This window comes from Mobula birostris, chromosome 12 (assembly GCF_030028105.1).
Source record: "Mobula birostris isolate sMobBir1 chromosome 12, sMobBir1.hap1, whole genome shotgun sequence".
NCBI classification, from domain to species: Eukaryota; Metazoa; Chordata; class Chondrichthyes; order Myliobatiformes; family Myliobatidae; genus Mobula; species Mobula birostris.
In genome coordinates this window covers 1450129-1466221 of record NC_092381.1, presented here as the reverse complement: position 1 = coordinate 1466221, position 16093 = coordinate 1450129, and positions in this window count along the sequence as shown.

Genomic DNA, 16093 nt, shown 5'->3' with positions numbered 1-16093 from the left:
GAGGCATTAGCAGTACACTTGCAAATCACCATCTGTGAATGAGAGAGCTGTATTTTCAATGAAGGGAAAATGTGAGAACATTCTTCTCCCGATATTTTGCTTGTATATTTCTAATGTTCCAATGAAAGTGGACACTGCAATTTTTTTCTGGATTAAATTTAAATTCTCATGTTTAGTGTCATTTCACATGGCTTTAGACCACCATGACAACACAAACATCTATGTCAGGATGCTGTTCATCGACTATAGCTCAGCACTTAATACCATCATTCCCACTATCCTGATTGAGAAGGCTTTAGATGTTACAGAAAGGAGAGGGAGGGAAGCAAAAGGGAGGGGTGTGTTGCACTGCTGATCAGAGATAGTGTCACGGCTGCAGAAAGGGAGGAAGTCATGGAGATATTGTCTACTGAGTCTCTGTGGGTGGAAGTTAAAAACAGGAGGGGGTCAATAACTCTACTGGGTGCTTTTCAATACATCATACAATAACGACAGGGACATCGAGGAGCAGAGAGGGAGACAGATTCTGGAAAGGTGTAATAATAACTGGGTTGTCGTGAGAGATTTTAATTTCCCAAATATTGATAGGCATATCCCCAGAGCAAGGGGTTTAGATGGGGTTGTGTTTGTTAGGTGTGTTCAGGAAGGTTTCCTGACACAAAATGTAGATAGGCCTATAAGAGGAGAGGCTGTTCTTGATCTAATATTGGAAAATAAACCTGGTCAGGAGTCAGATCTCTCAGTGGAAGAGCATTTGCGAGATAGTGATCACAACTCTTATCTCCTTTACCATAGCATTGGAGAGGGATAGGAACAGACAAGTTATGAAATCATTTAATTGGAGTAAGGGGAAATATGAAGCTATCAGGCAGGAACTTGGAAACATAAATTGGGGGCAGCTGTGTACATACATCTATTGATGCTTCTGAACACATCTTCAGTGATGTTCCTGGAATCATCGGGTGTTTTGGGTCTTTCAACATCATACACCCTCCTCCAGGTGACCCAGCCGGGGCTGATCAGACCCCAGCTTCTGTCCAGATGGCTATTTACTTATGACTCCATGGCTCCCCGCTTTTGAGCCACAGCTACCTTGGGGCCCTCTCTGCCACATCAGTGGTACTGTGGATGGCTCTCCTCTTCCATTCTTCCCCGATGCCCAAAATGCTGAAGGCTCGAACTAAAGAACGGGCTATGAATCCCCTACAACCAACCTCCACTGGGAGACACCTCGCTCTCCATCCAGCCTGCTGACAGTTGCTGATCAGTCCTGCGTACTTGGAGAGCTTCTTTTCCAAGGCCTCTTCCAAGTTATCTTCCCATGGGACTGTCAGCTCCAATAGCACCACTTGCTTAGTAGACTCAGACACTAGGACAATGTCTGGTCACGGGGTGGTGGCTGCGATATGGTTGGGGAACTTCAGCTGCCCTTCGAGGTCCACCAACAGCTGCCAGTCCCTTGCAGAGGTCAGAATGCCTGCAGATGTTCTTTTGGCAGGTATTGGCTGCTCCCCAGCTCTGACAAAGGCAATGGTCTGCTTGGAGGGTCGGGACCGCTTTGCCCACTCAACTCCTGCACTGACAGCTTCAGCGATGGTCTTCAGACCTGACCATGCCTCCACCTGTACTGTCCCTCACCAAGTGCCCTTGCACAGCAGCTGAGGATGTGCTCCAGAGTTCCTCGCTTGGAGCACAGTGGGCACGCAGGTGACTCTGCCTTGCCTCTCGTGTGCAGGTTTGATGGGCTTGGAAGCACATCGTACACTGCCTGGATGAGAAATTGGATGCGGTGTGGTACGGCTTTCCAAAGATCAGGCCAGGTCACTTTCCTCTCAACCGCATTCTCCCATCTTGTCCAAGCTCCCTGTTGCTTCAACCCAACGCCTTGCAGGCTCTCATCTCCTCCACTGCTGCTCTCACCTCCTCCTGAAGGAGACGATGCCTTTCCTTCCCTCTGGTGTCCATCTGGGGAGTTGGAAAGTATCCTAGCAAGCTTGGCCTCGTGCGACCACTCCCACCAGCCTCCTGTGACACAGCCTCACCTCTGCTTCCTGAATAGCTTCCTCTGCCCTCCACTTCCTGCCAGTACTTACTCAGATCCCTGCTCTAGCCACCTTCGGGTCACTTGAGACCCTATAGAACATAGACCATAGAATAGTACAGCACAGTACAGGCCCTTCGGCCCACAATATTGTGCCGACCCTCAAACCCTGCCTCCCATATAAGCCCCCACCTTAGATTCCTCCATATACCTGTCTAGTAGTCTCTTAAACTTCACTAGTGTATCTGCCTCCACCACTGACTCAGGTAGTGCATTCCACGCACCAACCACTCTCTGAGTAAAAAACCTTCCTCTAATATCCCCCTTGAACTTCCCACCCCTTACCTTAAAGCCATGTCCTCTTGTATTGAGCAGTGGTGCCCTGGGGAAGAGGCGCTGGCTATCCACTCTATCTATTCCTCTTATTATCTTGTACACCTCTATCATGTCTCTTCTCATCCCTTAATCTCTGATCATAATGCATACTCTCTAAACCAGGCAGCATCCTGGTAAATCTCCTCTGTACCCTTTCCAATGCTTCCACATCCTTCCGATAGTGAGGTGGCCAGAACTGGACACAGTACTCCAAGTGTGGCCTAACCAGAGTTTTATAGAGCTGCATCATTACATCACGACTCTTAAACTCTATCCCTCGACTTATGAAAGCTAACACCCCATAAGTTTTCTTAACTACCCTATCCACCTGTGAGGCAACTTTCAGGGATCTGTGGACATGTACCCCGAGATCCCTCTGCTCCTCCACACTACCAAGTATCCTGCCATTTACTTTGTACTTTGCCTTGGAGTTTGTCCTTCCAAAGTGTACCACCTCACACTTCTCTGGGTTGAACTCCATCTGCAGCATCTATACTGTAGCACTTCTCTGGCTCTTGTTACCTTGAATTCTTCCTCCAAGGATTTGAAGGGCAGTTGCAGTTTGTTGTGGTGTCCATAGAGTGCGATGCTGCTTAGGCTCTTTGGCAGCCCCAGCCATCTCCTGAGGTGGTTGCTAACCCTCCCCTCTAAAGTTTCGACTGTTGAGATCGGAACTGCATAGACAAGGAGGGGCCACAGGATTCTGGGAAGAATGCTATGCTGATACACCCAGGCTTTAAACTTCCCAGGTAGGCCAGACTTGTCCACAGATTTCAGCCAGCCATCCAACTCGGTGCAGGTTGCCTGAATGGATGTTGTGTCCCTTAAAGAGCTGTTGAAAACTTTGCCTAAGCTCTTCACTTGCTTTTCTGTGATGGTTGGGATGGCTGTGCCTGCGATGCTGAACGGGAACTTGTTCTCCACTTTCCCTTTCCTCAGCACCATCAATCTTGATTTGGCAGGTTTGAAACGCACCTGGGCCCACTCCACCAGCTTTTCGAGCCCTTGCAGAATCCTCCGGCAGCCTGGGACTGATTCTGTGGTGACTGTGAGGTCATCCATGAATGCCCTGGTAGGTGGTTGCCGTTGAGCGGAATTCATTCTGGGCCCCCTGCACTCTGGTTCAGCAGACTTAGTGAGCATGTTCATGGCTAGGGAGAACAGTGTCACTGAGATAGTGCACCCTGTGATGATGCCGATCTCCACCTTGTGCCAGGTTGATGTAATTGCTCCTGAAGAGACCCTCATCCTGAAGTTGCTGTAATAATCAGCGATAAGGTCTCTGATTCTGCTGGGGATATGATATTTGGTCAGTGTGAGCTGCACCAGCTATTACCAGGTAGAGCCACAACACTGACAGGTTGCCCTTGTTCTCTCTGGCCTCCCTGATGAGCTGTGTCACCACACCGATGTGCTCCAGACAGCCCGGCATCCCTGAAATGCCACCCTTCTGGACTGATGTATCAATATAGGTGTTCTTTGCTAGGCAGGTGCACAGCCAGTTAGAAACTGCACTGAAGAAGATCTTTGCCTCGACACACAGCAGGGAGATGATGCAAAACTGATCTATCTGGGTGGCATTTTCCTCCTTCGGGATCCACACCCCTTCAGCCACTCTCTACTGTTCTGGGATTTTCCCCCTTCTCCAGAAGGTTCTCAGGATCTTCCACAGACGCAGCAGGAGTTTGGGGCAGTTCTTGTACACTTTGTACGAGGTGTTGCTTGGTCCTGGAGCCGAGCTTGCCCTTGCTTTGCGGACGACCTCTCTGACTTCCTTTAGCTGCAACTCTGACACACCGAGCTGCACATCCGGTTCAGGTGGGTCTATTAGGATGTCGCACTCTCCCAACTCCTGCTCTCTTTCAGGATCATTATATATCTTCTTCAGATGTTGGTCTATGTGTTCCTGCGAACAGGCCAGTTTCCCACTGCGCTTCTCCCCCAGCAACTCCTTGGTGAACTTGAAGGGGTTGGCGATAAAGGCAGCACGTTTTCGGGCCCTTTCACGACGACGCCTCCGATGCCACTCTGCCCGGCGGAGGACCCTGATCTTCTTTCGAAGTACGAACATCAGCTGGGCCAAGCCAATGCGCTCCTCTTCTCCTGCCTCCTTGTATTGGGACTTCAGCACTTTCATCTCCTGCCTGATGTTGTGGATCCTCAATGCTCTTTGGTTCTTCGAGTAAGATGTTTTGGAGCCTTCCTTCTCCTCTTCTCCGAACCGTTCAGCTGCGATACTGACAATGATTGTTGTCATGGCTTGCAGCTTCCTATCAACCCCTCCCTTCGCCGTTGCCTCCAGGATTTGGTTAACATCTTCATCAAACTGCTTCCACAGTGAAGTCATGTTAGCTGCAGGCCATTTGATCCGCCTCCTGATAGACTTCATGTTAGAGGGATTAGTTTGCAACACTTGGAGATTCCGGGCACTATGGGGTGACTCCGGGCCTGGCCCCTCCTTCGTCTCACCAGGCTGGACACCTGCGCGTTGTGCTGCTCCTGCTCCTACCAGACACTTCATCCTCGCTTGGTGGATCTTCAAGCCGCGATTGTTCTTGCAGATTTTGCCACATGCACTCTGCTTCCTCATCATCGTTTGTTCATTGCCTGGGTCTGATGTCGTTGTGTCCATGCGACTGGGGTGCTCATCCTCCCCCCCTCTCGGGCACCGCTGGGGGTATCTTTCCCTTAGATTCATTGTAGCTTTTGTGGGGGTCCTCCTCTCAGAGGACACAGTTTGGGTTGCCAGCCCGTTCTGCCCTGGTTACCGTCTCTCCGGGCTGTCACTGACTCTCCAGTCATCACCACTCTTTTCGCGGTTGTCACCCAGTCTTTCCTGGTTGTCACTGATGAACTCAGGGTGTAAGCTGTGTACATACATCTACTGATGCAGATATTCTCAGGGAAATATACGGCAGAAATGTGGCAAATGTTCAGGGGATATTTGCGTGGGGTTCTGCATAGGTATGTTCCAATGAGACAGGGGAAGGACGGTAGGGTACAGGAACTGTGGTGTACAAAGGCTGTTGAAAATCTTGTGAAGCAGAAAAGAAGAGCTTAAGAAAGGTTCGAAAAACTAGGTAATGATAGAGAACTAGAAGATTATAAGGCTAGCAGGAAGGAGCTTAAGAATGAAATTAGGAGAGCCAGAAGGGGCCTTTCATCATCAATGAAGATAGGTGAGGTCCTGGAGGTTTAGAGGGTTGGAGATGTTGTTCCCTTGTTCAAGATAGCCCAGGGAATTATAGACCCATGAGTCTTACTTCAGTGGTTGGTAAGTTAATGGAAAAGATCCTGAGAGGCAGGATTTATGAACATTTGGAGAGGTATAATATGATTAGAAATAGTCAGCATAGCTTTGTCAAAGGCAGGTCGTGCCTTACGAACGTTACTGAATTTTTTTAGGATATGACTAAACACGTTGATGAAGGTAGAGCCGTGGATGTAGTGTATATGGATTTCAGCAAGACATTTGATAAGGTACCTCATGCAAGGCTTATTGAGAAAGTAAGGAGGCATGGGATCCAAGGGGACATTGCTTTGTGGATCCAGAACTGGCTTGCCCACAGAAGGCAAAGAGTGGTTGTGGACAGGTCATATTCTGCATCGAGGTTGGTGACCGGTAGTGTGCCTCAGGGATCTGTCTGGAACCCCTTCTCTTTGCGATTTTTATAAATGATCCGGATGAGGAAGTGGAAGGATGGGTTAGTAACTTTGCTGATGACACAAAGGTTGGGGGTGTTGTGGATAGTGTGGAGGGCTGTCAGAGGTTACAGCGGGACATCGATAGGATGCAAAACTGGGCTGAGAAGTGGCAGATGGAGTTCAACCCAGATAAGTGTGAAGTTCTTCATTTTGGTAGGTCAAATATGATGGCGGAATATAGTATTAATGGTAAGACTCTTGGCAGTGTGGAGGATTGGAGGGATCTTGGGGTGAGTCCTTAGGACACTCAAAGCTGCTGCATAGGTTGACTCTGTGTTTAAAAAGGCATACAGTGCACTGGCCTCCATCAATGATGGGATGGAGTTTAAGAGCCGAGAGGTAATGTTACAGCTATATTGGACCCTGGTCGGACCCCACTTGGAGTACTGTGCTCAGTTCTGGTCACCTCACTATTGGAAGGATGTGGAAATCATTGAAAGGGCGCAGAGGAGACTTACAAAGATCGGGGAGCATGCCTTATGAGAATAGGTTTAGTGTACTTGGCCTTTTCCCCTTGGAGTGACGGACAATGAGAGGTGACCTAATCGAGGTGCATAAGCTGATGAGAGGCATTCATTGTGTGAATGGTCAGAGGCTTTGTGTCCCAGGATTGAGGGCACAGTTTTAAGGTGCTTGGAAGTAGGTATAGACAAGATGTCACGGGTAATATTTTTTATGCAGAGAGTGGTGAGTGCTTGGAATGGGCTGCTGGCGATGGTGGTGGAGGTCGATGCGATAGGGTCGTTTAAGAGATTCCTGGATAGGTACATGGAGCTTGGAAAAATAAAGGGCTGTGGATAACCCTCAGTAATTTCTAAAGTAAGTACACGTTCGGCACAGCATCATGTGCCAAAGGGCCTGTATTGTGCTGTAGTTTTTCTATGTTTCTATGTTTCTAGAACGCAGGCCTCTGTACCTCCCTTTGCAATTTGATCCTCGACTTCCTAACCGGAAGAACGCAATCTGTGCGGATTGGTGATAACATCTCCTCCTCAACACTGGTGCACCTCGGGTGTATGCTTAGCCCACTGCTCTACTCTCTGTATACACATGACTGTGTGGCTAGGCATAGCTCAAATACCATCTATAAATTTGCCGAGGATACAACCTTTACTGGTAGAATCTCCGATGGAGATGAGAGGGCGTACAGGAGCGAGATATACCAGCAGTGGAGTGGTCTTGCAGCAACAGCCTGGCACTCAACGTCAGTAAGACGAAAGAGCTGATTATGGACTTCAGGAAGTGTAAGTCGAAGGAACACATACCAATCCTCATAAAGGGATCAGAAGTGGAGAGAGTGAGCAGTTTCAAGTTCCTGGGTGTCAAGATCTCTGAGGATTTAACCTGGTCCCAACATATGGATGCAGTTATAAAGAAGGCAAGACAGCAGCTATACTTCATTAGGAGTTTGAAGAGATTTGGTATGTCAACAAATACACTAAAAAACTTCTATAGATGTACTGCGGAGAGCATTCTGACAGGCTGCATCACTGTCTGGTGTGGAGGACCAACTGCACAGGACCGAAAGAAGCTGCAGAGGGTTGTAAATTTAGTCATCTCCATCTTGGGTACTAGCCTGCAAAGTACCCAGGACATCTTCAGGGAGCGGTGTCTCAGAAAGGCAGTGTCCATTATTAAGGACCTCCAGCACCCAGGGCATGCCCTTTTCTCACTGTTACCATCAGGTCGGAGGTACAGAAGCCTGAAGGCACACACTCAGCGATTCAGGAACAGCTTCTTCCCCTCTGCCATCCGATTCCTAAATGGACATTGAACCAGTGAACACTACCTCACTTTTTAAATATATATGATCTCTGTTTTTTGCACAATTTTAATCTATTCAATATATATGTATACTGTAATTGCTTTACTTATTTTTTTTCTTCTATATTATGTATTACATGGAACTGCTGCTGCTAAGTTAACAAATTTCATGATGCATACTGGTAATAATAAGCCTGATTCTGATTTTGATTTCGAGCATTTTGTCATACAGGTTGGCTAGGTATGTCATATCTCCATGTTCAGTCTTGTTTCCCAAGCTCATCAACTTTGAGCAAAAATTCAACCACAGAGTCAAAAAGATCAAAGAAACATTTTAAGCAACAGCCTTTTGGTACCTAATGCGTTTCAATGTGAAGGATCAAGCATTCAAACTCTTCATCATTATTTTGGCATAACTGGCAAAATATTCTGCTATTTAATAGATGAGCTTTGATTTTGTTGATAGCAGATATTACATGGGTCATGTTTGAAAAACGTTGCTGGCTGAGGCTTTTTGCTGCAAGATCTTGATGATGGATTGCAAAAAGACTTGGAATTACTATTTTCATAAATGCCACTAAACCAGCATGGCAACCTGTCGTATATGGTGCTCCATCTGTTGCACAAAAAAATCATGTTCCTAATTGGAATACTTTTATCCTCAATATACATTTTGAGCTTGTTGTAGATTGATTCTCCATTGATATTTGTTTTTAACATTTTACAAAAGAGAATCTCTTCATAAACTTTTCCATTTTTGATAAACTGTACATATGGCATTGGCAATGCCTCGTCTCACACAGTTGACTCATCCAGTTGTATCCCAAGTTCTGTTTTTTTGTAGCTCTGTGCATAGTTGATACTCAATGTCTGCACTCATTTCATCAATACGATGAGCTACAGAGTTATTACACAGGAAATGATTTTAAAATACTGGTATGTGTTTTGAGAACAGTGGTAAGCACTTCTGATACAGCAGGCATTATTAACCTTTTACCAGTTATCTGAGATTTTCCACACTTTGCTATCATTTTGGAAATGTTATAGGAAGCAATGAGACCACTCTCAAGGTCATTTTAAGCTTCCTTGGCAAAACACTCGGGTGTGCAATGCTTTTCAAATGCTCCCTTCATTTTCCGGAATTGCTAGGTAACGTTGTATTGATGCACTTTCAGTAGTTTCTGTTTCTTAGCAGGATTAGAATTCAAGGCTTCTCCACCTTCAGACTCATAGATCGCATCATAAGTATTTATTGATCATAAATGGGTCAAATTAACATAAAGAATTAACACAAACTGGGAATGCCTATTGGCTGTTGATGGCAGAGAGTTGACACAGATGGAACGATGGTTGTGGCACACAAAGGAATGACGAGGCGAAGATGAAGACAATCACAACAGTAAACTTTATGTTGACAAGGATTCAGATTGGAATTTGAATGTTAGTTGGAATAAAGTTGGTATCCAGCAAGGCTTTATATTACCTCTATATTATTCTAGTTTATATGATTGACTAATCACATAAGGTCTCATAATCCCTGAAGATGGTTCTTGACCACACATATGAAGCTGAGGTTGCTTTGAGATCCTGAGGAATCTTCGGGGGCGGCAGGTTCTATTTTGGCATTTGGTTCTGGCTAGAGAAAGCTGAGAGGGTGTGCTTGACTTAACTACTGTTAAATTGCACAAGCTCATTCTGTGCTGCAAATTCAAGGGGAACTGTTGGGTACTCTGGTAGCTTATTTTGCATCCCCAATGATGTCTGTTTGTTTGATAGATAAGGTCAGATGAGATCACTGAGTTTCAGATGCGTTGTGTTGATGCGTGCTTACCACCTGTAGAGCTATCATTCTTCCTGCTTTCCAGTGCCTCATCCCTTTATTTGGAAGTGCCTGTTCTATTAATGGTTGGTCAGGTCTCATGCCTCAAGTTAGGATGCTGCTTACTGCACCCCCCCCCCGCCCACAATAATCCTGAATGCCCTCCAACAACTTCCATTTCTCCTAACACCCCCTTAGGAGACGTAACTGCCTCTTTTGGGATTCACTGATATAGATGACAAACAGCAATGGACCCAGCACCGATCCCTGCAGCACTCCACTATTTACAGGCCTCCAGGCATCTACCAAACTCTCAACTTCTCCCACAATGCTAACGCCTGATCCAATTTTACTACCTCATCTTGAATGCGGAGTGACTGAACCTTCTTGACCAGCCTCTCAAGCATTGTCAAATGCCTTGCTAAAGTCCATGTAGACATTTCCACTGCCTTGCCTTCATCCACTTTCCTGGTAACTTTCTTGAAAAACTCTACAAGATTGGTTAGACATGACCTACCATGCACAAAGCTGTGCTGACTTGTGAACACAGGACTGAAGGTGTTTATATTTGACTATGTGTAGTAAACGGAATAAAGTAGATGAACTTGTAGCACACTTACAGATTGGCATGCTGTATGATGTTGTAGGCATCACTGAATCATAGCTGAATGAGGATTATAGCTGGTAGCTTAATGTCCAGGGATATACATTGTATTGAAAGGACAGGCAAGAAGGCAAAGAGGGTGGCCTTGCTCTGTTGGTTAAAAAATGAAATCAAGTCATTAGAAAGAGGTGACGTAGGGTCAGACATTAGGCAGGTGGGCCTCATCAGCCTTGGACAGCATCCCACCTAGGAGAAGGAAAACTCTAGTTTTAAACCTCTGCTGCCTTGTGGCCATACCCACCCATGGGAAAGGCTTCGGGAGTAAACCCTGGGGAAGAAATCCCCAGCCGGAGTCCCTGAGGCTGTTCAATGTTGTTTTCAACTTCACTCTGGCAACCTCTGCGATGACACTGGTACCAAGCCATATCTGCGCTTGCCCTTCTCTTGGACTACATCAGTGACGTGGAGAGGGGGAACCCGCTGCATGGGCTGCAGCCAGTTCTTCAAACCTTCCCGCCCAGGCTTGTGCCCTGGAGAGGACACAGTCCACCAGAGGCGCAAACCCATGATCCCCTGGGATCGACGGCTACCAACTACTAGGGTCAGAAGGTGTTGAATCATTGTGGTTAGAATTGAGAGCTACAGAGACACTCAAGGATGAGGTCTACAAATTACAACAGGAAATAGAAAATACATGACAAAAGAGCAATATTACGATAGTCATGCAGAACTTCAATATGCAGGTAGATTGAGAAGTCGGGTTAGTGCTGGATTCCAAGAGGGGGAATTTCTAGAGTGCCTATGAGATGACTTTTTAGAGCAACTCATGGTTGAGCCCACTAGGGGATCAGCTATTTTTGACTGGGTGTTTTGCAATGAGCCAGAATTAATTAAGGAGCTTAAGGTAAAAGAACCCTTAATAATATGATCGAATTCACCCTGAAATTTGAGAAGGAGAAGCTAAAGTCAGATGTATCAATATTACAGTGGAGTAAAGGGAATTGCAGAGGTATGAGAAAGGAGTTGGTCAGAAATGATTGGAAAAGAACACTGACAGGGTTGACAGCAGAGAAATAATGGTTGGAATTTCTGGAAGCAAATCCAAAGGCATAGGATATATATATCCCAAAGAGGAAGAAGTATTCTAAAGGCAAGATGACACAACCATGGCTAACAGGAGAAGTTAAAGCCAACATAAAAGTCAAAGAGAGGGCATATAATAAAGCAAAAATTAGCTTTTTAGAACCAACAGAAGGCAATGAAAAAAGTCACTAACAAGGTTAAGATGGAATACAAAAGTAAGCTAGCTGACAATATTAAAGATGATACCAAAAGTTTCTTCAGATACTGTACATAAAGTGTAAAAGAGGTGAGAATGGATATCAGACTTCTGGAAATGACGCTGGAGAGGTAGTAATAGGGGATAAGGAAATGCTGGATGAATGTAATAAGTATTTTGCATCAGTCTTCACTGTGGAAGACACTAGCAGTATGGTGAAAGTTCCAGGTGTCAGGGGTCATGAAGTGTGTGAAGTTACCATTACTAGGAGAAAGTTCTTGGCAAACTGAAAGGACTGAATGTAAATAAGTCACCTGGACCAGATGGTGTACACCACAGAGTTCTGAAAGAGGTGGATGAAGAGATCGTGGAGGCATCAGTAATAATCTTTCAGGAATCAGTAGATTCTAGAATGGTTCTGGAAGACAGAAAAACTGCAAATGTCACTCCACTCTTCAGGAAGGGAGAGAGGCAGAAGAAAGTTAGTCTGCTTCAGTGGTTGGGAAGATATTAGAGTTGATTGTTAAGGATGTAGTTTCAGGGTACTTGGAGGCACATGATAAAATAGGTCATAGTCAGCATAACTTGTCTGACAAATTTGCTGGAATTCTTTGAAGAAATAAAAAGCAGGATGGACAAAGGAGAATCAGTTGATGTTGTGTACTTGGATTTTCGGAAGGCCTTTGACAAGGTGCCACACATGAGGCTGTTTAACAAGCTATGAGCCCATGGTATTACGGGAAAGATTCTAGCATGGATAAAACAGTGGCTGATGGGCAGGAGGCAAAGAGCGGGAATAAAGGGAGCCTTTTCCGGCTGGTTGGCTGCCGGTGACTCATAATGTTCCAAAGAGCTCTGTGATGAGACCAATTTTTTTTTACGTTATATGTCAATAATTTGAATGATGGAATTAATAGTTTTATTGCAATGTTTACGGTAGTTTTGGAGAAGCAGGGAGGCTACAGGAGGACTTAGACAGATTAGGAAAATGAGCAAAGAAGTTTCAGATGGAATACAGTGTCAAGAAATGTGTGGTCAGGCACCTTGGCAGATGAAAGGGTTGACTATTTTCTAAATGGAGAGAAAATACAAAAAACTGAGATGCAAAGGGACTCGGGAGTCCTTGTGCAGGATTCCCGAAAGGTTAATTTGCTGGTTGAGTCTGTGATCAGGAAGGCAATTGAGATGTTAACGTTAATTTCTAGAGGCCTAGAATATAAATGCAAGGGTTCAAAGTTGAGATGAGTGAGGATTCACTTCAGAATCAGAATCAGGTTTATAAACACCAGAATGTGTTGTGAAATTTGTTAACTTGGCAGCATCAGTTCAATGCAATACATAATACAGAAGAAAAAAAAATAATAATAAATATATAAATAAATAAATTACAGTATACGTATATTGAATAGATTAAAATCATGCAAAAATGGAAATTATATATATTTAAAATGTGAAGTAGTGTCCGTGGGTTCAATGTCCATTTAGGAATCGGATGGCAGAGGGGAAGAAGCTGTTCCTGAATCGCTGAGTGTGTGCCTTCAGGCTTCTGTACCTCCTACCTGATGGTAACAGTGAGAAAAGGTCATGCCCTGGGTGCTGGGGGTCCTTATTAATGGACAATGCCTTTCTGAGACATCACTTCCTGAAGATTTGCTGGGTACTTTACAGGCTAGTACCCAAGATGGAGCTGACTAGATTTACAACCCTCTGCAGCTTCTTTCAATCCTATGCAGTAGCACCACCTCCCCATACCAGACAGTGATGCAGCCTGTCAGAATGCTCTCCACAGTACCACTATAGAAGTTTTTGAGTGTATTTGTGACATGCCAAATCTCTTCAAACTCCTAATGATATATAGCCACTGTTTTGCCTTCTTTATAACTACATCGTTATGTTGGGACCAGGTTAGATCCTTAGAGATCTTGACACCCAGGAACTTGGAGCTGCTCACTCTCTCCACTTCTGATCCCTCTATGAGGCTTGGTATCTGTTCATTTGTCTTACCCTACCGGCAGTCCACAATCAGCTCTTTCGTCTTTGAATAGCCTTGATAGAGTGGATGTGGAGAGGACGTTTCCTATGGTGGGAGAGTAGCACCAGAGAGTACAGCCTCAGGAAAATCGGGTGTCCTTTTAGAATGGAGATGAAGAGGAATTAATTGAGCCAGGCAGTGGTGCATCTGTGGAATGTGTTGCCATAGACAGCTGTGGAGGCCAAGTATTTATGTATATTTAAGGCAGCAGTGGATAGATTCTTGATTGGTCAGGACATGAAGGGATATGGAGGGCGGGATGGGGAGGAAGGCAGGAGATTGGCACTGAGAAGAAAATTATATCAGCCATGATGAAATGGCAGAACAAACTCAATGGGCCAAATGTCCCAATTCTGCTCCAATATCTTATGTCTTTCCAAATGCTTATATATCTGGTCCCTTGGAATACCTTTCAATAACTTTGTCACAACTTGGTACATATTGGTACATAAAAATTGGTACCAATGACATAGAAACATAGAAACATAGAAAATAGGTGCAGGAGTAGGCCATTCGGCCCTTCAAGACTGCACCGCCATTCAGTATGATCATGGCTGATCATCCAACTCAGAACCCTGTACCAGCCTTCCCTCCATACCTCCTGATCCCTCTAGCCACAAGGGACATATCTAATTCCCTCTTAAATATAGCCAATGAACTGGCCTCAACTGTTTCCTGTGGCAGAGAAATCCACAGATTCACCACCCACTGTGTGAAGAAGCTTTTCCTAATCTCGGTCCTAAAAGGCTTCCCCTTTATCCTCAAGCTGTGACCCTTCGTTCTGGACTTCCCCAACATCGGGAACAATCTTCCTGCATCTAGCCTGTCCAATCCCTTCAGGATTTTATATGTTTCAATAAGATCCCCCCTCAATCTTCTAAATTCCTATGAGTATAAGCCTAGTCGATCCAGTCTTTCATCATATGAAAGTCCTGCCATCCCAGGAATCAATCTGGTGAACCTTCTTTGTACTCCCTCTATGGCAAGGATGTCTTTCCTCAGATTAGGGGACCAAAACTGCACACAATACTCCAGGTGTGGTCTCACCAAGGCCTTGTACAACTGCAGTAGTACCTCCCTGCTCCTGTACTCGAATCCTCTTGCTATGAATGTCAGCGTACCATTCGCCTTTTTCACCGCCTGCTGTACCTGCATGCCCACTTTCAATGACTGGTGTATAATGACACCCAGGTCTCATTGCACCTCCCCTTTTCCTAATCGGCCACCATTCAGATAATAATCTGTTTTCCTGTTCTTGTCACCAAAGTGGATAGCGTCACATTTATCCACATTAGATTGCATCTGCCATGAATTTGCCCACTCACCCAACCTATCGAAGTCATCCTGCATCCTCTTAGCATCCTCCTCACAGCTAACACTGCCGCCCAGCTTCGTGTCATCTGCATATTTGGAGGTGCTGCATTTAATTCCCTCATCTAAGTCATTAATATATATTGTAAACAACTGGGGTCCCAGCACTGAGCCTTGCGGTACCCCACTAGTCACTGCCTGCCATTCTGAAAAGGTCCTGTTTATTCCCACTCTTTGCTTCCTGTCTGCCAACCAATTCTCTATCCACATCAATACCTTACCCCCAATACCTTGTGCTTTAAGTTTGCATACTAATCTCCTGTGTGGTACCTTGTCAAAAGCCTTTTGAAAATCCAAATATATCACATACACTGGTTCTCCCTTATCCACTCTACTAGTTACATTCTCAAAAAATTCTTTGAGAGTCGTCAGATATGATTTACCTTTCACAAATCCATGCTGACTTTGTCCGATGATTTCATCGCTTTCCAAATGTGCTGTTATCACATCTTTGATAACTGACTCTAGCATTTTCCCCACCACCGATGTCAGGCTAACCGGTCTATAATTCCCCGGTTTCTCTCTCCCTCCTTTTTTAAAAAGTGGGGTTACATTAGCCACTCTCCAATCCTCAGGAACTAGTCCAGAATCTAAAGAGTTTTGAAAAATTATCACTAATGATTCCACTATTTCTTGGGCTACTTCCTTAAGCACTCTGGGATGCAGACCATCTGGCCCTGGGGATTTTATCTGCCTTTAATCCCTTCAATTTACTTAACACCACTTCCCTACGAACATGTATTTCCCTCAGTTTCTCCATCTCACTAGACCCTCTGTCCCCTACTATTTCTGGAAGATTATTTATGTCCTCCTTAGTGAAGACAGAACCAAGTAGTTATTCAATTGGTCTGCCATGTCCGTGTTCCCCATAATCAATTCACCTGTTTCTGTCTGTAGGGGACCTACATTTGTCTTAACCAATTTTTTTTCTTTTCACATATCTATAAAAGCTTTTACAGTCAGTTTTTATGTTCCCTGCCAGTTTTCTCTCATAATCGTTTTTCCCTTTCCTAATTAAGCCCTTTGTCCTCCTCTGCTGGACTCTGAATTTCTCCTCAGGTGAGCCGCTTTTTCTGGCTAATTTGTATGCTTCTTCTTTGGAA